At 37.3% G+C, this 25,669-nt stretch overlaps 1 long non-coding RNA gene across 2 annotated transcripts in view; it reads right to left on the minus strand.

The window, feature by feature from the left end:
* Positions 1-11,156: 11,156 nt before the first annotated feature.
* LOC141415627 (uncharacterized) overlaps positions 11,157-25,669 on the minus strand; it is a 250,779-nt gene continuing 236,266 nt past the window's right edge. The window contains exons 3-4 of one of the 2 annotated variants that reach the window (XR_012440620.1): positions 13,869-14,135; positions 11,157-11,253 (exon numbers count right to left, since the gene is read on the minus strand). This is a non-coding gene — a long non-coding RNA (uncharacterized lncRNA). The remainder of the gene's footprint in view (positions 11,254-13,868; positions 14,136-25,669) is intronic. The other variant, XR_012440621.1, reaches the window with a different exon arrangement.

The raw sequence follows: 25,669 nt of genomic DNA on the forward strand, positions 1-25,669 counted from the left end.
GGTCAATATGGAAAGGTAACTAGGAAGTAGTGAAGATGAATCAATTTGGGTTGTAATACACTTGTGCATGGAAGCAATGCTGGGAATCTTTCTGTATAGTTATTCTTATCTTAACTAGCAAAAATGCTATGTCTTTATTATTATTGCTTATGTCTAGTCTTCAACAAAATTAGAGAAAAGGCCAGAACAGGTTCTGGCTGGAAGTGAGAGGGGGGGTGGAGGAAGGGGGTGGGGGGCAGGGGAAGAAATGGCCCAAACAATGTATGCACATATGAATAAATGAATAAAGAAAAAAAATGCTGGGTTGGTGCTCATAAATAGCTTTAGTTTGTGCTTATCTCAGAAAACTTTTATTTCTCTATTTTAAAGGATGACTTTGTTGGATATAGTGATTATGTTTGGTTATTTACATTGACAGCTTGAAATATGCTATTCCATGCTTTTGTGGCTTTTAGTGTTTTGCTGAGAGGCCTGATATAATTCTCATGAGCTTGCCATTGTAAATAAGTGGACATTTTTCTCTTGCAGCTTTCAATATGCTTTCTTTGATCTGTGGTCTTGGCATATTAGCTATATTATATATGTACATGTACATATATAATATATATATATATATTATAACCCAAATTGGTTCATCTCCTCTTTTTTCTTCTTTCTACCTTAATTGTCTTTTTTTCCTTTTTTGTTTGATGGGTGGTGGTACATTGTGCATTTACACAGGTTTTTACAATGTATGAAATATATCATACATAAATTCACCTCCTCAACCATTCTTCTTCATCCTCCCCCCCATTCCTGGAGTAGTTTAACACTAAAGTTTTGAGTTTATCATCTGACATTTCAGCCATTTTAGCATCTTTGGATTCAGTTGAATAGTTATGAGTTTTTGAGGAGCCATATTACCTGGCTTCTTCATATTTCTCATGCTTCTCCATTCCAATTTGTTCATCAGAGTTAAGGCTGGACTGCCCCCAATATGTTTGTCCTCAGCTTCTCCCTGTGACATGGTTCACATTTTATAATTAAAGTTCCAAAAACAAGTCAAAGAAGAACAATGCAGAGAAAAATATGTGAAAATATAGTGTTTGGAGTTTGAACTCAGGGCCTCACATTTCCTAGGCAGGCACTCTACCACTACTTTTTCATTTTCTTCAAAAATGAATGACTGTGTAAACAAGTTTGCATAATGTGTGTATGTGTATGTATACTATGCCTATAACAGCACAAAGGAACATGTATAGCAAAATTTGCACACATGTACAGTAAAATTTAAAGAATAGAAAACAAAACACTGTACAAACATTAGCACAAGAAAGCACAGTGGGTGCAATAGACTTCAAGACAAAAACCTTGAACAGAGATAAAGATGGGCCTTTTCCAAAAAAGGGTCACTACATGGACAAAACACAATGATTTTAAATGTCAATGCATCTAATCATAGAGATTAAAAATACAGTTATGTGTTGCTTAATGACATGTACATATTCTGAGCAATACGTCACTAAGCAATTCCATGATTCTGTGATCTCAGAGAGTCTTTCAACAGACTTAGATGATATAGAACAGTTGCTCAGTACAGACTCTTATTGCAATCAAGTGGTGTGGTAAAAGATGAAGTTGCTCCAGTGTAACACAGCATACTGTTTCACAGTAAATTTTTTATGCTCTAAAATAATGAAAAAATATACTACAATAAACACATGATCCTTTATCATAGTCAGTTATTATCATTACCAAGTATAATGCACTGGCATAATTCTCTTTGCTATACTCTTACACAACTGACAGCACCATGGGCTTGTTTATGCCAGCATCATCACAAACATGCAAGTAATGCATTATACTATGGTGTTAGCACAGCTACAACCTCACTAGGCAATAGGAGTGTTCAGGTCCATTACAGTCTTATGGGAACACCATCATATATGTAGCCTGTGATTGACTAAAATGCATTGTGTGATGTGTGACTGTACATGAAACAAAATAGTTAACATCTCTCACCACTTGATAAACTCATAAGAATATGGATGATATGAACAATACAGCGATTTTCTGTAATCGATATTTATAGTCTTATCCTTAAAATTTCAGAATACAAACTCATTTAAAATGTACATGAGATACTCACCAAGTCAAACTACATGCTAGTTCATTGAAAGTCAACAAATAACAAAATATTGAAATCTTGCAAAGTATGTTCTCTGGACAAAATGAAATTATATTAGACATCAAAGTCAATAGGATAGCTAGAAAGGCTCTAAATGTGTTGAAATAAAACAGAACACTTCTCAATAACCAGCAGATTTTTAAAAGTTATAGCAGGGAAATTAGGAAATACTTTGAATCTCATGATAACAAAAACACAACATATGAAATTTGTAGGAGGCACCTAAAGAACAATTATAATACTAAATGAACAAATTTGAAAAGAATGCTTAAAATTATTTAAATTTCCATCTTAAGAAGCAAGGGAAGAAAAGAACAAAGTGTATAAAAAGTGTATAAAAAGAAAGAAGTCATAAATACAAATCCAAAATCAACAAAACAGTGACCAAGAAATTAATGCAAAAGATCTCTCAAGTATGGTAAGAAAATATTATGAACAACTTTGTATAGGCCATGCATGGCTGCAGTCCTTTAGTCTAGGCAATGAGGAGGCAGAAGAATCATGAGCTTGAGGCTAGCCAAGGCAAAGGTAGTGGTAAGACCTTGTCTCAAAAACAAAATTTTTAAAAGAGGTCTGGGGGTATAAGTCAAGCAGTAGAGCTCTTGCCTAGCATGTGCAAGGCCCTAGGTTCAATCCCTAGCACTACCAAAAAATACTTTTATACATATGTGTGTGTGTGCTTGTCTAATAGCTAATCTAATAGCTATATATGTGTGTATCAGACTCATGAATACTCACACAAACACACAAGAGTGATAAAACAAACAGGAAAAATGTAAACCCTTGGAACCTGGATATAGGAAATGAGAATTTCTGTTAGCTTTTCTTGCAATTTTTTCTATGAATTTAAAAGTACGTCATAATAAAAAGTACACGATCAGTTATCATGGTGAAAAAAGAAATACACAGTTTATACTTGATCAAAATTCTTTTTAAAAATGGAAAAGTTCAAGCCCAAAATATCACCTTCAGTTCTGATTCTATGTGGAATTCATTAAGATGACAGAACTTCTTGACAGTCTATTTCCCTTAAATTGAAAGAAACACTGTCTCAGGATGCCTCATCTTCCCTAGCTAGGCATCCACCCGGTATAGATCTTCTGATGCACCTGGACATCTCATGCTGGATTACTCTTAGAGCTCAGCCTCCTTTCTCTCTGCTCCCATCTCTCCCACTCCACCTCTCACTTTTCCATTTCAAGGTCCAGTTTCTTCTGAAGGAAGAGGTTATTGCTGAGGCTAAAACATGTCCCAGCTATGAGATGAAGATTAACTACTAAAAGATGCCAGTCAATGCATATTTATTCTTTCATTCCCTTTCTGTCCTTCAAATATCATCTCACAAATAGGAAAATATCTATCTGGATGGTGCTTCTCATCCTATAAATTATAATAATAAAAGAAATAACACCAAATGCTGTTTATTAAAGATATTCAGTGTATCTATGTCTTAGTCCATTTGAGCTATTCTAACAAACTACCATAGACAGGATGGATTATATTATAAAGAACACAGAATTTATTTCTCATAGTTCTGGAGAGTGACAAGTCCAAGATCAAGGCTCTGACAGATTCGGGTTTGGTAAATTCCCTCTTCATGGCAGACAGGGCAAGGAATTGTCCGGAGAGTCTTTATATAAGAGGTCCTAACCTGATTAATGAAGGCGCTGATACTATTACTAATCACTTCTCAAAGACCCTGCTGAATACTATCACCCTAGGGACTTATTCCAACATTTGGATTTGGGGGATGGGATATAAACATTCAATCTATAATAGACTTTCACAGTTCTAGGTATTTTGACCCGTGATTATTTCATTCTTATAATCCTCTAAGTTATGTACATTAGATAATTAAAAGATATAACATTGCTTGAATGCTGGAGTTGAGATTAAAAGATAAATGATTTGCCCCAGAAAACAACCCTATAAAGTAAATAGTTTTCCATACCTCCATGCTCTCTCTTATTCTGTGACTAAGCATTGCTATAGGAAGATTTTAATCCTAGTTTCTATTCTGATGTGTCCTGAATAGTCATGTAGTTCCTCAAATCCAAAGGATGGAAGGATAGACAAATGATTGATAGATAGATAGATACATACATACATATAAAGATACATAGATTGATAGATACATACACATATAGACACGTAGATACCTGAGCCTCATGTTCAACTCAGAATATCCACTCATTTATTAATTCAAAATCCCTGCATCACTCCCTTATTTTATAGCAGCCATGAGGGCAACACATTGAATGGAAAAGAATAAGTTGAATAAGAGAATTTCTACACAACTAGCTATAGACCAGAAAGAGAAGGACTGTATCCACTTCTATCCCCTTTAACATAGAAGACTTAACAAAGAAAAGATGTTCAAGAAATGTTAGACTGGAATAAATACAGCTGAACAATCCAAGAAAAACACTATGTATCTCTTCATGGTGAAGGAGAGAACAAAATCAAGAGGAAGAGAGCCGCATGTGGTTCAAAACTAAGTCAAAGTAGCAAGGGCTACATTCAGTGGCTTATTCCTGCAATCCCAGGAGGTAAAGATCAGGAGGATGGTGGTTCAAGGCCAGCCTAGAAAAAACATTAATGAGTCCCCATCTCAACTAATGAGCCAGGTGTGGTGGCACACATCTGTGATCCCAGCTATGCAGAAGGCATAGTAAGAGGATCATGGTCCTAGGTCACCCATGGACAAAAACACAAGACCCTATCTAAAAAATAATTAAAGCAAGAAAAGGACTGGAGGCATGGCTCAAGTGGTGGAGCACCTGTTTAGCAAACATAAGGCCCTGAGTTCAAATCCCAGTACCACCAAAAAAAGTAGTATAGCAGTAGAAATATGAATATCTAAGACATTGATACGCATGAAAACACCTGAGAACCTGCCCCTGGAAAACTGAAGTTGGCTCTCAGCCTTTTCAAGCAAAGAGAAGAAATCTATTATTGACCCCAAACTCTTAAATAAACAATGTCAATACCTGACAATACCCAACGATTTGCATACCTAGTACATTTTAAAATCCCATTTACATAATTATCATCATTATCCTGCATATCACAAGGAGGAAGCAGATTAAATTGTTTTTCTGTGTCCATAGGTGGACAAGCTATCTAATTTCCAGATTACCAATCAGGAATTTAGGCCTTCTGAGTCTTTTGTAAAGATTCTTTCTAAAGCTTTGAACTCATATTTGTTCTACCCCCCTAGGGCAGCTTATATCTCAGTAAATGGTTTCACTTTTGTTTTAGGCCTTTCAATTCATGGGCATTTTCATGTTCATTGCCAAGATTTGATTATAACAACCCAAAGAATCAGATAAGGCAGTAATATTGACCTCCTCATTTTTACCCGTGAGGGGACTGAGAATCAATGAGAGTGCCATATAACTTTTACTTTCACAAGGCTACTAAGAGCTGCTGGACTGCATCCTATATGTCTTGATCACTCAGCTCAGCTCATTTTTCCACATGACACAACCTTTCTGTATTCACCTAGAAATCATAACTTCTTGTGCCATCCATTGGGCTAAGCACTTTTGTTTATTTTCATATTTCATCATCCCAACAACCCTACAAATTAGTTAACAATATCTCATTTCATTGGCATGAAAACAGACTTTAAGAATTTAAGAAGCTGGCTTAGTATCACACAGCTAAGAGTAAAGCCAGATCTGAAACAGAGAAAACAAGCTCCATGCAACATGCTCTCTGCTTCACCTCACCAGGTCAAAACTTTTACTTCTAACTTCCTGCATTTCTTAAGCTTTATGTTCCTGTTAGGACTATGTACAGTAACAAGTACCCTCTGAGTCTTCCTGACCTAACTATTTTCTTGAGCAGCTACAGGTCTAGTGTAGGTCAATTGCAGGGAGAGTAAGGACAATCAGTTTATCATAGATACTTAGAGACCTAAGAGAAAGATCCCATAAAAACAGTTAAACAACAACAACAAAAAGCATCAAAGTTCACACTGCATCTTAAAGTTACCACCAAGAAGTAACAGACATCATTTCCATTCACATATCATCGATGAAAACAAATCCTAGGAATACACTTTACTTCAAGGTGGATGCAAAAAAGGCAACTCGACCATGTACTAAGACAGTGGGAAATCTAGTATCTATGAATACAAGCTCTTTCTCCAACTTCATAAAGATAAATTGCATCAGTGCTGAGAAAGAAGCTTTAAGAGAACCTACTTGTAAGTCACCTCCTCTATGACTGGTGTCTCAAAAGGAAAGTATACCAGTTGTTTTAACAGCAAGAACTGTTAATAGTAAGAATAAAAAATACTGACGTATAAAGAAATGTTAACTACACATTTGAAAAGTTACACTAAGGTATCACATAAATGGAGTAGGAGAAGCTGTTATGCCTAAGACTGAGGGAGCATTAAAAGCATGGTGAGGGTTCTCATGAATGGACAAGGTTTTGAAGAATGCACTAAGGTCCCTCAGACATATGAGAGTGGCAGGCTCCTTCTGCTGGACTATACTTGGGTCTCTCAGGAAGGTCCAAGAGGGTGGTTCTTCAAGTGTTGGAAAAATTGAATTCAGTTGCTGCTGCAGAAACAAACTTCTGCTGCTGGAGTAAAGATGAGAGCCAGGGGTGACCCGTGGAAGCCCTCATGTAGCAAACAGGAAAGAGGAAGTCCTTCCTTTCTCCTCTGTCTCCTCATCTCCCTTTGGTGCTCTCTATTGACAGAACCTACCATGGAGCCAGGTAGCAAAGCAGAATTGAGGTTTACAGGCCCTCCAGTCCAAGCATTACAAATCTGAATGCAGAAGAATAGGTTTGGAGCCGAGAGATAGTAATTTAACATCTGGCTCAGCTAAGCAATGGTAAGGCCAGCAGCCTTTACTAAGGTGAATTCCCCAAGCAAGGGACTTGATATGGAAATTGTAGAGAAGGGTTTCCTAGAACATTTGGGAGCAAATTGAATCAAAGGATGAGTGAATCCAAGTGAGTGTGCCAGGACAACAAAGTGGGAAGCCAGATTGCATATTAGGACAAGAGGGACCACAGAGCTGGTGCTGGGACAGGAGCTGCCGGAGTCTGGTAAATGCAAAAGCACAGTGAGGCAAGAGAATAGATGGTAATGAAACAAGAAAGCAAAAAATGTTCAGAGCCTAGCTGTCTAACCTTTCTCTGGGATGGCTGTATGCTGGTGGGCAGGTGAAAGCCATGATTTTAGCCTAATTTGTGTATTGTAGAGGACAAGAAGTGCATACATGAGTTCATGTGTTGTGTGCATGTCAGCTTGTACATGTGTATCCCCGGAAATTGTTCTTGAAGAACTTGTAGCACTGATGCATGAACAGTATGATATGTATTTATTAAAGCTGGTGACAAGAAGTGGACCTTAATGGAGAAAGTGATTGTTATTCATGATTTCCAAATGGTTAACTAGATCCAGAGGATTTGCATTAAACCAAATCATTTCCCTTCCATGCTCACTGGTCATGATCGATGGAAATGTCAAGTCCCATGAGATCTCTGAGCTCACATTTTCTTCCTACTGGAATTGGTATATTTTTTTTCTACTGGAATTGGTACATTTTTTTTCTACGCCATTTCTGCTCTGAGACTTTTTTTCTACAAACAGTGTTGATGGTACTTCTGTGGATTTGATCTTCAATTTCAGACTTCTTTTAAAGGACATTGACAGCCCCCAACACAGTTTCAACAACAGATATCGTCTGACATACAGAAAAAAAGAAAAAAACAATGAAAGGCAGCAGGTGACTCTGAATATGAAATGTGAGATTTTGCAGAATCATGGGTTTTCAAGATAGAAAGCACTTTAGGGATTACTGAGTCTAGTGTTTTCAAACTCTGTTTGAAACAGAAGAATTCTTTGCACTAAGGTTTGGAACTGAAAATAATTTATTGAAAGAATGAACAAGGCAGAATGTGTGGTGGGGGACTGTACTGGTAGAAGAAATTACAAGATCAAGGACAAAGGAGTCATGACATTGTCCAGGGTATTCTACCATTTTACAGCCAAAATGCAAAAGAGAGACAGAGGATGAACTCATTCCTGCATTTAAGGTAAATCGTATGGCTAATCATTGAAGAACAAATGATGGAAATTCTTAGCAATGGTGATACAGAATCAGATTTGAGTTTCAAGTACACTGGATCTGAGTCTGTGCAAAAAAAAAAAGAAAAAGAGCATGAGTGAGAGAGAAGAGGATGTATTAGAGTTCCACAGAGAATCTTGAAACAATATGATGTATAGAGGATAGGAGAGGAGATTCATTATGGGAATTGTCAAATGTCCCTGTGCAGTCTGAGAAGTCCCAGGGTGTGCCACCTGAAAGTGGAAGATTCAGAAAAGCAAATGGGGAAATACAATGAAAATCCAAAGGCCTGAGAACTAAGGGAGCTGATGATGCAACTCCCAGTTCAAGGGTGAAGGTCTCAGAATCAAGAGCTTTAGTGTACAGGGCAGGAAAAGATAGATGTCTCAGCCAAGAACAGATAGAGGGAGATAGAAGATTGATTGGTAGATAGATAGATGATACCAAAGAGAGGGACTGACAGACTTTCTTCCACTTTTTTATTTTATTTATTTATTGGTATATGATAGTTATGCAGAGGGGGGTTGTTGCAACATTTTCATATATACATATATTATACCCCCAGTTTGGTTTACCCTCCTCCATTAATCTCCCTCTTCCCCCATTCCCCTTCTTGAAATGACTTTGAAAAGTTTCAATGTTCCATACTCACACGTGTACAAAGTACCTTAGCCATATTCACCCTCCTTTACCCTCTTCATTTACCTGCCATCTCACTGTTATCCTCTCCTGTATTATTGTAATGCCCTTCATTGTTGAAGTGTCTGTTCATTGTTCAGTGGGGTTTTTGCCTTGGTATTTTACCTGATCCCCTCTATTACTCTTCTTTACCCTTTCCTTCCTCCCCATATCGTCCAACAGTTTTCAGCACATTTAGTTTTGTCTTCTTCCTACACAGATGTGATGTATTTTAATACATCATTCATTCATGAATTTATCATTCATTCTCTACCATTCTTTTTCTTCTATTCTTCCTCTCTTAGTTTCCTTTAATAGTCCCACTTTATATGATAATGCTTGTATTTGTATTGTATCTATCTTCCACATACAAGAAAAAACATGCAATCTTTGCCCTTTCTGATCCTGGCTTACTTCACTTAACATGATATTCTCCAGTTCCACCCATCTACCTGTGAACCACAAAAATTCACTCTTTTTTATGTCTGAATAATATTCCATTGTATACAGTACCATATTTTTTAATCCATTCATCAGTTGTAGGGCATCTGGGTTGTTTCTATAGCTTGGCTAGTGTGAATAATGCTGCAGTAAACATGGGTGCATGAGTGTCTTTTTGTATCATGACTTACATTCCTTCAGATATATGCCTAGGAGTGGTATTGCTGGATCACATGGCAGATCTATTTTTAGTTTTCTAGGAACCTCCATGCTGCTTTCCATAGTGGTTGTGCTAATTTACATTCCTTTCAACAGTGCATAAGGGATATGCTTTTTCTTTTTTTTTCCCCCCAGGTCTTTGCCAATATTTATTGTTGTTTGTGTTCTTGATAGTAGCCATTCTAACAGGAGCGAGGAATCTTAAGGTGGTTTGGGTTTGCATTTCTTTTGTGGCCAGGGATGTTGAGCATTTCTTCAATTTTTTGGCTATTTTGTACTTTTTCCTTTGAATTTTTCTGCTCAGTTCATTTGCCCATTTCTTCATTGGGTCATTGATTCTTTGAGAGTTTAGTTTTTTGAGCTCTCTGTATATTCTGATTATTCATCCCTTGTCAGATGTATAGCTGGCAAAGATTTTCTCCCATTCTGTGTGTTGCCTCTTCAGTCAGGTGACCATTTTCTTTGCTGTGCAGCTTTTTAGTTTCATGTAGTTCCGTTTGTTAATCCTTTCTCTTAGTTGCTGAGCCATTAGAGTTCTATTTAGGGAGTTACTTCCCATGCCTGTATGCACCAGTGTATTCTCTATGCTTTCTTGCAGTCATTTCAAATTTTCAGGCCTTGTTAAGGTCTTTAATTCATTTTGAATTGATATTTGTAAAATGTGAAAGACACAGATCTAGTTTCAGCCTTCTACATGCAGATATCCAGCTTTTCCTGTTTCAGATAAATCTAGTATCAAAGTCAGCAGAGAGTAATGAAAGGAAAGGCCTGGGAACCAGAAAACATTCCACTAGATTAGGACCAATTTCCACAGAATGACACTCATGGCTGAGCCTTTCCCCAACCCACCTCCTTTACAGAGGTTTAAAAGTCTGGTGTCCATACTCAGCTCTGACCAATGATTTGAGCAAAGTTCAGCTTTATCTATTTCAGGGCCTCCACATTCTATGTCCAAGGAAGTATGTAGCCATTAAGCTGGAAAAGAAACCCTTTTCCAGCTTAATGGCTACATACCCAGGGGATGTATGGCTACATACCCAGGGGAGATGGAGCTGTGTTGGTAGTGACTTTGGCGAGCAGTCCAAGCTCAGAGGAGTGTGAATTGCGGCCCACACACACAGAGTGGCTCTCCTCAACTGCCTGCCAAGGATGGGATGGTTCTCAACCAAATCAGTCTGTGACTGCCAAAAGCTCTTGTGAGGGCCCAGTTTTCCAGCAGGAAACGTAACCTGAATTGGAAAACATGACTGTAAGCTGGAAAACAAACAGCTCAAAATATCTGTGTCCTGAAATGAACCATAAGCCATTCATTCTGTTTCCAGAACTGAATCTGCTTAGCCAAAGGAGCAGAGGGTCAGGGGAGCCTGCAGAAGGGAAGGAGAGAGGAAGAAAAGACCAACTGATAGAAGGAAGGAAAGAAAGAACAACACGAACATTGAGCTTTTCCTTTATGCCAGGATCTGTGCTGGGGGTTCACGTGCATTTTCTTATAAATTTGTGAGAAATAATGTATCCATTATGATACATGGAGAAGCTAGAGCCCCTGAGTTAATTAACTTACCCAAGATCATATAGTTGGAACGTAACAGGTGAAATTTGAACTCAGATTCAATGACTCCAAAATTAACATACTTCCACTAGGTTCCTTTGCACCTAGAAAAAGAAAAGCAGGAAATGTTATTGCGAACTTCCTTAGAAAAGGCTTTCCAAGACCTTTCTTAGTTAAAAATAAAAAGATTAAGAATTTGGAAGTGGCCAACATCAGAGAATTCCCCATCCAAGCGTTAGAATTATACAGAAACTTGAATAATGAATTGGCTACCAATAGGACCATTATTCTTTTCTTTCTCTTCTCATTTGGGTTCCCTCTGCTCACCAAAGCTTCACTTGAGCCGTTTGTATTAGCACTTTCACATGTGTTGCATATACCCAAAACTCTACAGGTCAAGAAATTTAAGCAATTTAGCAAACCACCTAACTGATAAATGGCAGGAGTGAGATTTAAACTCAGGCTTTCCAACTCTTCATTCCAACTAATTTATACTGAATAGCAGTTGTCTCTGCAATGTGTCCTCACTGCAATGAGGTACAAGATAAACACTGACCACCAATTTATCAATTCTAGCTGCTATTTGAGTGACCATGGATCCACTGGTGACTCTACAGAAATATTCAAAAAAGGTGACTAGTGATAAGGAAATTGTTATTTTGGAAACTGCAAGTGAAAGAAATTATTATAAACTTAATCACTGAGTATCTTTTCTCAGTACCTGATACTGTAGATACTCATTTAAATGGGAAAAATATTGCAAAGTCAGGATAGTCAGTCTCTCTTTTAAGAAGTTATTGCTTTTCTAAAGTCTGTTGTAGATGTTAAGTGACTTACTCAGGGTCACACAGGTAGAAGATAATGAAGCAGAAATACAAATCCAAGCAAGTAGTCTCTGGCAACTAAAAATGAACCTACTTCAGAATTTTACCTTTTTTTATGCACATAGCAATCAATGAGATGGATAGCATCATAAGATATGCTCCTGTTTTAGAAATAAGGCAATGAGAAGTTTACATTCCTTGTACAAAGGCAGCAGGAGAGAACCAAAGAGTTGCATTCAGGTCATGTGATTCCAGAATTGGTGGAGCTAACCACAGTACTGTGGAAGTTACCTTATAAAGGAAAGAAAATAAAGGAAAGATTTTTTTAAAGGACTAGTTTGTCTTTGTAACTTGTAAAATAGTAGTGTCTAGATCCATTTGGGCTGCTATAACAAAATACCTTAGACTGGGTAACTTATAAACACCAAAATTCCTTCCCACAGTTCTGGACACTGGGAATTCTAAGATTAAGAAGCTGGCAAATTTCAGTGTCTCATGAGATTTTGCTTTCTGCTTCATAGACTGTGTCTTCCAGCTGAGTCTTCACTTGGAGAAATGGATGAATGAGTTCCTTTAGTCCTCTTAGAACTAATCCAACTATAAGGGCTCTGCTCTGATGACCTTCTAAAGGCCTCACCTCTCTATATAAGCTTATTGGAGGTTAGGTATGAACACATGACATTTGGAGGCACACAAACATTCAGAGCCCACCAAGTAGATAACTGAAAGCTGTTAAAATCATTACCATGAAAATCATCAGCTATCTATTCCTAAAGTCCAGCCCTCTTATCGATCTCTACTGAAAACACAGAAACTCATGTTCTATGGATAGCCTCTCATCTCCTTACCTTCAGTCTTTCCCTTCATCGCTCCATCCCCCACACGGCCACAGAAAGAATCTTTAGAAACGTGGATCTGACCATGTCACTTCCCTACCTGTAAACCCTCACTAGTTCCCCATTTTCTTTAGGAAAAAAGCCCATGGATTCCAGCTCCACGTTCTCAGGGCCTGTCCCTTGCCACAGCACCACCTCCAAGGTCTTATTTCACGATGCTTCCTCTTTACCCCTCACACTTCTGGAATTCTAGGATTGGCAATGCTATTTCCTACCCATGTACCTCTGCTCTGATCAGTCAGTGTGTCTTCTGTCCCCTTATGTATGTCTGAATAACTTCTCAGCCATTTCCCACTTCACAACTTTAAGATCTTGTCTCTTCTACTGCCTTACAGAGTTCCGTTCCAATATCTCTCCTTATTTGAGGTGGCTTCCGTACCAATCATATACCTCTATCACTTTGCATGTGACATGTGTATGTGCATAGGTGTGTACAACCAAACAGGGGCCACTCAAGGATAGAGACTTTGCCTTACTCATCTTCAGGTCCTCTGAATCCGGCATGTGAGTTCAATAAGTACTTATTGAAATGAACACAGCTGATTTCTCAGTTTCTTCCTTTCTAGCCCTTTTGGACAGAGAAAATGTGTTTTTCTTTGCCTCCCTCCCTGCCACCCTTTCTCTTTCCCCACTTCCTTTCCTCCCTTCCCATGTACTCTGAATAAATTAAAAAGCAGAAGGCTCAATGAAAAAGTAACTCCAGAGTCCAAATGTCAGAGTTGTTGTGGTGATGGAGTTTTCTTCTTAACTTCTGCTGCATCTGTAAGAGGCAGAGGAGAGGGGAGAGGCATGCAGCTAACTAAGGGTAGATATGTCCCCACTGGGAAGGACTTCATACTGTGTTTAATGGCAAGCCTACTTTGGGGGACAATGGGGATGGGGAGAAATTGATTGACTGCTGTGTGTACCAATTTCAAATTGCTAGCTACACCCTTTGCTAACACTAGTGTTTCAGGTTGCAAATCCAATGTTACCACATGAAATAGTCAGCAAGCACACCTCTGCCTGAGATGGAGTAATTTGTTACCGGCTAGAGTGAGACGCTGACACAGTTAGTTCCCAGAGATAGTTTTATTCAGATGAGCAGCCTTCCCCAGATTAACCGTGACTGTGCCGGGTCTTCTTGGTGACTTATGCTGTGAGCAGAATCTCCTCGGCCAAGGATGTTGAAGAGGGTTCCCAATCTGGTATCTGATTTTTCCATCTTAGCTGTTCCATAATGATGGTACTTGAGGCTATTTGGAGAAGTATGGCATTCAGAGACACCTGGAAAAGAAAGATCTCTATCATTAGTCTTGTCTTCCTCCAATCTATCCTCCAGTGTACTTTACTAATCATCAATCTGATCATGCCAGTAACCAGCATAGCATTCAGGGTGGAGTTCTAGCTTCTTGACCTCTCTTGGGTGTTTCTGTGTAGCCTGGCTCTGTTTACTTTCACCAGTAACTCTTGTCTCTGACTTTTGGATACTGGAACACCAAAGTATTTGCCAGTTTCTGTACATGTTTGTGTCTCCTTGCCTTTGCCCAGGCAGTACCTTCTGCCTGGAGTGCCTTTTCCTGCACCCTGGTCTATCAGCCACTTTGTTTAGCAAAGTTCTGCTGATCACTTAAGCTTAGCTTAACTCCTCCAGGTTCACCTAACCGTCTGGGTTAATTAATTTCCATCAGGTTTCCAGAGTCCTTTTAGTTATCTCCACCTGCTATAGTGATCTGGGGAAGCAGTGGTTAAGTGCAGAGGGAGCATTAAGTGGAATGTTAGGGGTCGTCTGTCTTGGATGCAGAATAAGGGTGCATCATGTATGAAGAATATAAAAACAAGAATGGACTAAATGTTTCATGCATGTGCAATTACAGTCTTGGTGATAAAATTCTCTGCCCTACTTTGGCAGTATATTCCCACTTCCGTCCCTGGCTTAAATTCAGGATCTATAGTTGAAGCCATCCACTCCATCATTTAATAGCTGTGTGACCTTGGGGACATTATTTATCTTTCTGTTCCTTAGTTCCTTCCTCTGTAAAGTGGGGACAAGAAAACAATCTGCTTGGTTAATTTGTGTGATAAGTACATGGAATAATACATGCAAAACACTTCTAACAATAACTGGAGCAAGTAACCTTTCCTTAACTGCTTTTGGCTTTAAGTCTGTGTTCCTGTCTTAAGTTAAAGCTCTATTTCTGCTGGGCACCAGTGACTCACCCCTTTAATCCTAGCTATTCAGGAGGTAAAGATCAAGAGGATCATGGTTCAAAGCCAGCCCGGGCAAATAGTTCTGTGAGACCCTATCAAAAATAAAAAAACCCTTCACAAAAAAGTCCTAGTGGAATGCCTCAAAGTTTAGGCCCTGAGTTCAAGCCCCAATACTAAAAAACAATTTTTTTTAAAAAAGCTCTAATCCTATTTAAAGCTCTTTGAGAAACTATCTGGCTCACTATTGTACACATGGTCTTTGGGACATTTGTATAAGTATTTATTGAATGAATAAGTGAGTCATACTCATCTCTGTATTTCAAGTGCATGGCAGAATATATAAATTGGAAGGAGTTGCTCAGTAAATGTTTGTTGAATGAAACAAAAGAATGCTGAATAAAAAAAATGGCTGCTAAAAGAAGAAACTTGCATAAGAAACTGGAATGGTCCTGAAGAGACAAAGAAATAGAGATTGCCAGACAGGGAAAGTCAATAGTGAGAGTGAAAGAGAGATCTAGATTTATCACTCCCTGAACTACTCCTGAAGATTGAGCCTGATGAAATGCAGTTCTATTAAAACTGGAGAGTCATGCCAGCCAACTGCATAGCACAGAGAACCCTAGATGAGAGAGAGAAAAGCCATCACATCATGGGCTCCAGGAAAATAGCAGCAATGAAAGGACATTTAAGAAGACTAGCATAGTCTGAGCTCTACATTAAGGCCAGAAATATGGCTGTGAGGAGAAAAATGGGGATCTGCAAGTTGCTTATTCCAACTTAGTTAGATTTTCAAAGTTTTGGTCAGCAAAGCTTATTGCTATAATTCTTTGGGACATTTGTATAATACTGGAAGTACATGTGACAGCCTGACAAAGGCCTAGGATGTAAAAATGTAAGGAATCATAAAGGGTATCTTGTCTGAACATCTTATGATAACAAGAAGTCATTACCTTCCAAGTCACTTGTTGGAAAGAATGGACGCATAGGTGTCAGTTCTTCTGCTTTCACAGACAGACTCAACATAACCGTGGTTTTTCACATAAGTTTAACATAATGATTTATTTTTATAGTATTTAGTATAAGTCTGATGAGGCAACTATAGCTAACACTAGTGGCTAACACTATCTTTCACTCTGCTGTCCTAAAAGACAAAGATTTTTCTGATCTCAGATCATAAAATCTCCAATCATCACATGAGTTTACATTTCCATTAGCAATAAAGAGAATGAGGGAAGCGGAGAGGCATATCCCCTTTTTTAGAAGGCCCAACCAGAAATTGCACGCATAATTTCTGTTCAATTCTCATTCAATTCCAGTTGGTCAGAACTCAGTCACATTCCAGTCACTCATGGCTAACAGGAGCCTTTATTTTAGGCTTATTAAAAAAAATCAAAGATTCTACTACAATTTTTAAAAAGGGAAATTGATTTAGAGGACAATGAGAAATTCCGTCATTCCTGATTTGAAATCCTTTCTCATATTTCAGTGAAATTTGTCTCTCTGATGCTTTTGAAACCGAAAATGATTGATTCTCTAGAGACAAAATAAACACACTTGCCTCTTCAAAAACTTGAATACAATTGTCCTGGAGTTTACCTTCACTGAATCTTTTTTTTTTTTTTGGTCCACTTTTTCTATTTTTTATTTCATATAACTTTTATTAGCATACATTAATGGGGGATTCATTGTGAGAATTCCACAGATGAATACAGGATACTTTGAACACATTCACCCCTTCTATTATATTCCCTTAACTCCTCCTTCCCTCTTCAAACAACTTATGGTGGTTTCATTCATCACTGAATCTTTACTTTGCCAAGAAAAGTAAGTCCTTATTCCTTTGTTTCTTCTATAATGTAGTTTCTGAATATTCTGCCTTCTCACCACATTTCTTGTTTTTTTCATCAGTTATTATTCTATACCTGTAAGATTACACTGAAGTTTTCATAGTCACATTCTACAGTCCACAAATTTGTATTGATAACTAATATTTTCCAGAAGCTATGCTTAATATTGGCAGTAACTCAAAGACATGATGTTTAACCTCAAGGAGTGTATAGTCCACCTCACATTAGACAACTGGTTCTTGATGGCATTAAAGTTAACTCATTCCTCCCTCCCTAATGTCTTCCACGGGAGCAGCAATTAAGTCATGCTGGTATCATTTGGAATTTGTGACCTGATGTTCAGCTATATTTTACCTCACCATGGTTTTCATCCCATTGTTCCTAATTTAGAATCTTGATTCAGTCTTTGGACATTATGCCACCATTCCCAATTTTATGGACTTTGAAATTTCTTCTTCAATAGACATGCTCAGATAAATCACAGATATGAGTGATTTGTTGGAACTCAGGTATACTGGTTCATTCAGACTGCTATAACAAAGTACTATATACTGTCGGCTTATAAATAGTAGAAATTTATTTCTCTGGGTTCTGGCAGCTTGGAAAGTCCAAGATCAAGTCTCCAATAAATTTGTGTCTGATGAGGGTCCTCTTCATTAACAGCAGTCTTTTCCTTGGGTTCCCTTCACATGGCAGAAGGGGTAACCTCTGTGAGATCTCTCTTATAAGGGCACTAATCTTCTATGTAAGGACTCTGTCCCCATGACTTAATCACCTAACATAGGCCCTATCTCCTAACACCATCACATAGCGGTCTGGAGTTTCAGCATATGAATTTGGGGGTGGGAGACTCTCAAGCATTCAGTCTAGAACCAAGTATGATTCTAAGTATAGCATGCATTGCTCAGAAAGGGGTAGAAGAAAACATATTTTTTTTTCAAAATCAGGATTTTCTTTTCTCTTTGCATTCTTCTTTTGTTTTGTAAAAAATGCTATAAAGTGATCCTATTGCCTACCCAGGTAATACTAGTCCAATGCCAACTGAATACACAACAGAAGGTTCCTAAGATCACTAGCAAGCTAGTGCTAGTGATATGCCATATTAGTAGCTGGTCATGTTGGCAGAACTCAATGAATTATGTGAACTCATCCTGTTTTGTGCTTTTAATCCCCATCAGCAGAGGCTTTCCCCATGCTCCACGTCCCTGTCTGAAAAGAAATGCAAATGCATGCCATTTATAGCTTGGGAAGTTTTCAAATTCTCTTCCTCTCTCTCTATAAAAATATATATATATATATATATATATATATAATGTGAAATATATATGCTATATCTATCTATATCTATATATTCATTCTACTCTTGGGCCATGAAAAAGAAGTCTACCAGAATTGAAAACATCTGTCCCAAGAGCTTCATGACAGCTACTGGGGCCAGCTATATTCATCAGAACTCTCTGGAAGGCAAAGTCTCATCCTACTGTCTCCACTTCTTTGTGTTATCACAATCATTCCTTGCCTGTGCCATCTATATGACAGAGGAAGGGAAGTGGTTACATATAATCTTTTATGTACAGACCAGGGTAATTTAGTAGTGCTATAAAGAAAGAAGGATGGCAATTATGATTTCAAGAATAAGGGAAATCTCTTGTGAGTTTATACTCCAATCTATAAATTGGTGACCCACCACCCACACACAAAAAAAGGAAAGATAAACAAGCAGGAAAATAAATCTATCTTTCATTTATTTCCCTTTTGGCAAATGTTAGAAAACAGGCAGGAGATTACTAAGTGTGAGAAGAAAAGGTGGCAGGGGAAGACAGAGAGAGTAAGTGCTACAGGGTTAGGCAAGTGAAGACAGAATCCATTCTCTCATTAATAAAAGAATGGGAAAGGCACTTGGCAGAGATCTTTCAGGGAAAAGTACATCCTTTCACTACAACTAATAAAAGCTCTGCATTTTAGGTGACCTTTGAGCAGTAACGGACAAGAAAGAGTGAAAAGTTCCTGCAAGTAGAAATAAATGTCTCATAGAAGGAAGTGAAAACCCAAAGAGGACCTGCTTGAGGTAACCACAGTGGAGAACACACAGTAGTAACCTGTAACCAATACAGTGTCTTGCAAGGGTCACATTCAGAAGAACCAGGATAACTCATTCATGTTGAACACTTACCATATGCCAGGTACTGTGTGACAAAATCATCAATCTATTGTAGACTTAAGCAGCGATAATTCTTTTTGTAGGCCACATAGATGGATGTCAATCGACAAAAGCAACTCAGCCTGATTCCCAAGGTAGTAGGGCACTTAAGGAACATTGCTATGTCTGGGCGTGCTTAAGCAGGTGTCCTGCCAGTTACACTCATGTAACGTTGTTTACTTTTTCTTTTAATTCCCAGAAGAATATTCTCACATTGACTATGAGAAGAATAGAAATTAGGGAATGAAGCTGATAAATAGTAACTAATCACCTCTTTGTGACTTGAGGTTTCTAGTAGTGACAAGCTATGCAGCAAAAATGAAGCTGTATATATGAGGGACCATGAGACAGTCTGAGGCTTTGCCAATTATAAAATGAGATATTTATGCAAAACCCTAGTCTATTGCCCAGAGAAGAGTAACTACTCGAAGTAGCATAGCTATTAGTATTATAAGAGCAAATGCCATATTAGTATTACTGTTAGTGTTTTATTATGATTAAATCTATATATGATGCATGAGGTCAATTGACATCAATAATTCCAAAGCTGCCCTATTTTGTAGGGGCTCATTTCCTAGAAATGAATTGGGAAAAATAATGAAAGACATAGAAAAAAATGCTTAGAAATATATAGACTGTACCCATAGAATGAATACTTAGAAAAGTCAACAATTTTTGATACCCAAGCTCAGATGAATAAACTAAGATTGCAATGCCTGGGCTGCAATCATGTCACCCATTAAAGGAGGTACAGTATGAACTCTAGAATTTGTAGGAGTTAGTGGTTACATTAAGGAAGGAGAGAATGGTTGAGTCTATGTAGGCAGGTGAGAAAATATTTCAGTTTTGAACTTATTAAGTCCATTAAGCATGGGTAGGCTACAGGCAGCTTAGTTGCAGACAACAGAAGCTCTGATGCTTGGTTTAAGAAGAAACACCTATATTAGAGAGTAGTAGATAGCTCACAGAATTCACTGCTCGTTCAAGGCGGTACTGCTACCTACCCAGCCTGGAACCAACACTCCCTAGAGAAATGTCTTCCCACATATGAACTTCTGAGACTATTACCCACCTGTTGCTCCCACCTACTACTTAGCAGCCATGACCCAGGAGACCAGAAAATACAACCTCTTACTACAGCTGCTTCAATGGAGTGAAAAGCTTCTTCAACATGGTCTGATTTTACAAATGGATATGAACTCTGATTTCTAAGTCTCTTAAGTGTATCTGCTCAGAAGAATCTTGGAGATCCATGAAACTTAGGTGCAGGGGAATCTCATGATGTGGGTTTTCTAAACTCTATAGTATAGGAAAATATGAGAAAAAGACATTAGAAGTGGGTGAACTAATCTATAGCATCTATTACTTAGACATAGAGACTGAGTTGTTTTTTAAGGCATCTGCTTATTAAATCTGGGGAGCCTATTCTATGCCAAGAGGCTAGAGATGCTCCAGGACTGTAGATTGGCCTTGGAAAAATAGTGCTGCCATGAACTTGAGGGACAAGTTTCCATGTCATTTTGCTGAATTCAGGATCTCTCAGCAGAGGCTCTACTGGGTACTTCCAACACTGAAAACTGGACACATTTTGCCTTCACTAATGATACCCTCATGTTAGAGGCAGAGATCTAAATTGGTGTATCTTTAAATACGTTCTGCAACACACTTTCATCAAAATCACTTGTGATGTTTATTTAAATGAAGATTCTTGGGCTTCACCCCTGATTCTGAAGCAGAATGTCTATATCAGTCGGAACTGTATAGTTGGAGAAACACTGATCTATATTTTTATATATGCTCATAAAGTCTAGACTCAGAGTCTAGCTGAAACCCCCAGTTATTTCTATGTAGATTTCCCTTCAAGAGTTTATTATTCAAGCCTGAATGTTGTGAAGGAAGAAGGAAGCTGGATATTCCTTTCTGGTCTTGTAAACTTGAAGGCTCCAAAAGAACTGAGATCAAAGCAATAAAAAAACACATAATTTTAACTACATTAGCGTAGTCCCATAACTTAGATAAAATATGCAAATAAATATCGAATTCCCATCACTGAGGTAAATATGCAAATAAATATTGAATTCATAGTAATCCAAATGTTTGTGTTCAAAATTTCTTGCTTAATCTCAGCAATAAGGTCTTGAGCCTAAAAACTTGTTTACAGGTATCTCAAAGATAATGGCTCTAATACATTTATAGATGGCATGATCTGTATTTTTATGCAAGGTAGACATTATGCTGTTTTCCATGGATGTTTTAATCCTCAGAAAAATATGAAGACCAACTTCTAACATATGGAAGCATTTTCACGTGGCAAATTATATGAGAACGATGGAGAAAAAGACAGATTTGTACGTACTGCCAACTTAAACGTACCTTTTCAAATTCTATTAGAAGAGGTAAATCCTCCCGTGAATAACAACGCTGGAGAGGGTGTGAAAAAAGGGAACCTATGCACATTGTTGACGTGAATCTCAACTGGTGTGGCCATTATGGAAAACAATATGGAGGTGCTTTTGAAAATTAAAAATAAGGGTAAATATTTTTAATTCTGTTTTACAGTTGAGGAAAGTAAAGTCCAAAAAGATTGGTTAACGTGTCACAGAGCCAGGAAGAAGCTAAGCCAGGACTTTCTGACAGCAAATCCAGTGCCTTTCTTACTCTGCCATCCCTCCTAATTAATACTAATTGTTACTGAATACACCTAGCAACAACCTGTTACACCTCTAACAAAATACATTTCATACTGACAGGCCCTCAACACCTGGCAGAGAGTAATGTTACCATGTTGCAATGGGACAACAGAAACTCCAGGAGACACAGTGACTCTTCAGGGGCCACAAAGCTCACAGAATCAGAGCCAGAACTTGAGCTCTATCCTGATTTCAAATGTATTTTCCATTCACTATCCCAAGGTAAGCAATAACATAATTGTGCATCTAGTTTATTTTAAGCTGTTTGCTAGGCATTTTACATACATGACTCCTTACCACAACCCCGAAAATTAGGAAATATCCCCATTTTATAGGTGTATAAAAATGGCTTAAAATTGGTAGAAGTTACTCAGTGTTGAAACTGATTCACACTCAAGTTTGTTAAGTACTGATATTATTACATATTACATATAGACAATGTCATTTAAAGTGGAAAAGGTTATGGTAAGGAAAGTACAAATAGCTCATTCCTAAACTTTCCATTTGGAAACTCCAGGTTCTGATCACGAAAATGTTCTAAATTGCTATCCAAAGAATACGAAAATAGAATAAGCAAATGAAGACAAAACTCTCTCAAATTGGTTCCATATAGTCAAGATTGTACCTAAAGAAAGAAGGTGCCTTATTCTGAAAGCACTTGGCCATACTGATGAGTGTCCCATGACAGGGTAACTTTAAATAGCTACGCTCTTCACATGATTTGCCCAGCCTCATTCTTGGAAGTGGCACTCTTGAGGATCAAGTTGTAAACAGGTCTGTGAAGTCAATGGGACACCATGCTTTGAACTAATAACTTCAAGTGATATAGTCCATTATCAAAGCAAAAATGTCTACCCATCTGTACTTTTAGATTACAGACTCAGATTTATTAATATCTACTAGGTAGACATGGCAAAATATGCCTATAATTCTATCACTTGGGAGACTAAAACAGGGGGATCGTCCAGACTGGGCTACATATCAAAAAATTACCCAAAAAGATACAAACAAAACAAAACAAAATAAAAATACCCTACCACTTTCAACAAAAGTTCTTTTAAGGCATTAGAAGTGAATATATTTTGAATACAGTTGATATTTCCTGAATGCCTGATAGGTAACAGGTAACTGTTAGGAAGCCATGGCTCACCCATCCCATTTCAAAAGGTAAGGAAATTGTTTCAGTCACTTGTTCAAAATGATAAAAATAATTAGCAAATGCATAAATAAGCCCAAATATCCCTATTATTTCCTATATTCATTTATCTAAACTTTCCTGGAAGTTTCAAGACTGACCAATGTATGAATCCAGGATGATAACACTAATAGCCTTTTTAAATTATCTTTTTATTAATGTACTTACTTTTAATATTTGCTTACATCTAATTTCTCAATCACTCTCTATTGCTGAAATCAACATATTAAAGAGACTTCTAAAGTTAAGGTGACCTCCCCTTGCAGATGTCTTTCCCAAAGCAATAAAAAATATAAATAACAGCAAGGTTTTGGGGGTTTTTTTGTTTTGTTTTGTTTTTTGTCAAAACTAAGAAACATCGTAAACCACTGCATATGACTAGTAGAGGACAAAGTGTGGGAATAGCCCAAGAAAAGAAGCCTGGCGCATCAGACCTTAAACATGTCAAAAGAGCACCTCACCAAATGAGAGGTGCACTATAAGCATCAACCAATTATGTATCTGAAAAAAAAAAGAGAAAGAAAGAGAAAAGAATGAGAAGCACAGGGAACAAACAATACCAGAAAACAAGCAAAGAAATAGATATGACATTTTTGCAAAAGGAGATCTGCCTATGAATCACAATGAAAGGAAAACCCCAAATATTAAGGAAATAAAATGTATAAAGACTAAAACAACTATCACACACACACACACACACACACACACAGAGGAGAGCAAAGAAAGAGGTAGAGGCAGAGGCAGAGGCAGAAAAAGAGAGATAGAAACATAAAGGGACTTTATATGTAAAGAACTTCAAAGTGAGGTAGGAAGTTCCTTTTAGTCTATAGTGTAACTTAATCACTTTCCCTTAAACTTCCTACACATACTGTTCAAGAACTCAAGAACTCATTTTACTTGAAAGTAGACAATTCAAAATGAACTAAAGATTCTGTAAGAGAAAAAAGGAAGAAGTTGACAAAAATTGTTTTTCTCTACTTACAAAAAGATGTATATGTAGAAGATTCATTATAAGACTAGTCAACAAGCAGAAGAAAATAATGACAAAATTTACTTCCATAAATAAAAGAATATAAAAAGTTATATTAAAGAGTCCAAAGTAGAGATACAAGAGCTTATGAGCAATATGGTGGAATGACAGAAGAAAGGAAATTTGAGTGGTTAGAGCTAAGGAAAGATGAAAAGAAATTTGAAAACATTAAAATAATAAAGAATAGAATCTTATGAAATCACAGAAAAGTAAGGATGATAAGATTGCAAAAGCAAACAATATTAAATGTAAATTAAAATGTTATATAGCTTAGAGAAAAAAATACATATATGAAAAATAGACTAAGGATACCTTTTATATACATGAGCAGTATTCATGAATATTCTAGAAAGAAAAAATTCTTGAATCTACAAACTAACATGTCTATTCTGTCTAAGAAACTAAATACATTATAAGATAGCAAACTAAAAATATACCTCAATAATGCTATTATATTTTTTAAAAAGAAACCAAAAAGCATTCAAACAAAATATTGCTTATGAAAATGAAACATAATAAGCCAATCTCAAGTTTCTTCATGGCAATTTTCTGGAGCAGAATATAGTGACACTATGTTTGAAAAAAATCCTAGAGAGAGAATTTGAAGAATTCAAGTGTAAAAACTAGAGAACATTATTCCTAACATCCCCAAATCTGAATTATAATTAGGTCTTTTTGAAAAGCTACTAGGAGAAAATACACAGATAAATTAAAAAATGAGTTTTAAAACTACTTCAAATTGTTTGTCTAGCAGTGATCCTTGAATTCAGGTAACCACAAGCCTATATCTAATATAATAAATGTAGGTATACTAGAGATTTGTAAATTATTATAGATTATGACATTATAGTATCTACTAGATATAAAATTATGTTTATCAGATATATGATTATATATGTATATAATAATGTTATACATATAAACTAAAAAAGAAAATTAAAGAAATAAGAATTTGAGAAAATGAAAAATGCTACTTTTATCAGTGCTTAATAGATTTTGTCTTCAAAATACAGAGAATTAAGCATATTGTATAAAATTATAATAAAGATAACAAACAAAATAATTTAAAACAGAACATAAGCCTGAACAATGTAATTAAAATATTTTTAAAAGAGCCAGTGATTCACGCCTGTAATCCTAGCTACTGAGGAAGCAGAGATCTGGAGGATCATGGTTCAAAGCCAGCCGAGGCAAATAGTTGGGGACATCCTATCTGGAAAAAACCCTTTACAAAAAAGGCTGGTGGAGTGGCTCAAGGTTTAGGCCCTTTGATGGTGGTGGGGCATCTGGCAGTTTCCATAGCTTGGCTAGTACACAATGGCATTTTATTCAGCCACAAACAAAAATGAAATTTGACATTCACAGGAAAATGGATGGAACTGGAGAACATCATCTTAAGCGAGTTAGACAGGCTCAGAAGGCCAAAAATCACATGGTCTCCCTCATGTGCGGATTATAGACCTAAAACAAATGCAGTAATATTATTGGACGTGGGTCACACACTAAAGGGAGAGCGTCCATGGGAGGAATAGGGAAAGGGAAGGAAACCTAAAACTTGAGTGTGGTTGATGTGCCCACTGTATAGAAGCAAATATAGTAATCTTAAACTGGCAGAGGCCACTATGGGAAGGGGACCAGGAAGTAGTGA

Source organism: Castor canadensis, chromosome 13 (assembly GCF_047511655.1).
Source record: "Castor canadensis chromosome 13, mCasCan1.hap1v2, whole genome shotgun sequence".
NCBI lineage: Eukaryota > Metazoa > Chordata > Mammalia > Rodentia > Castoridae > Castor > Castor canadensis.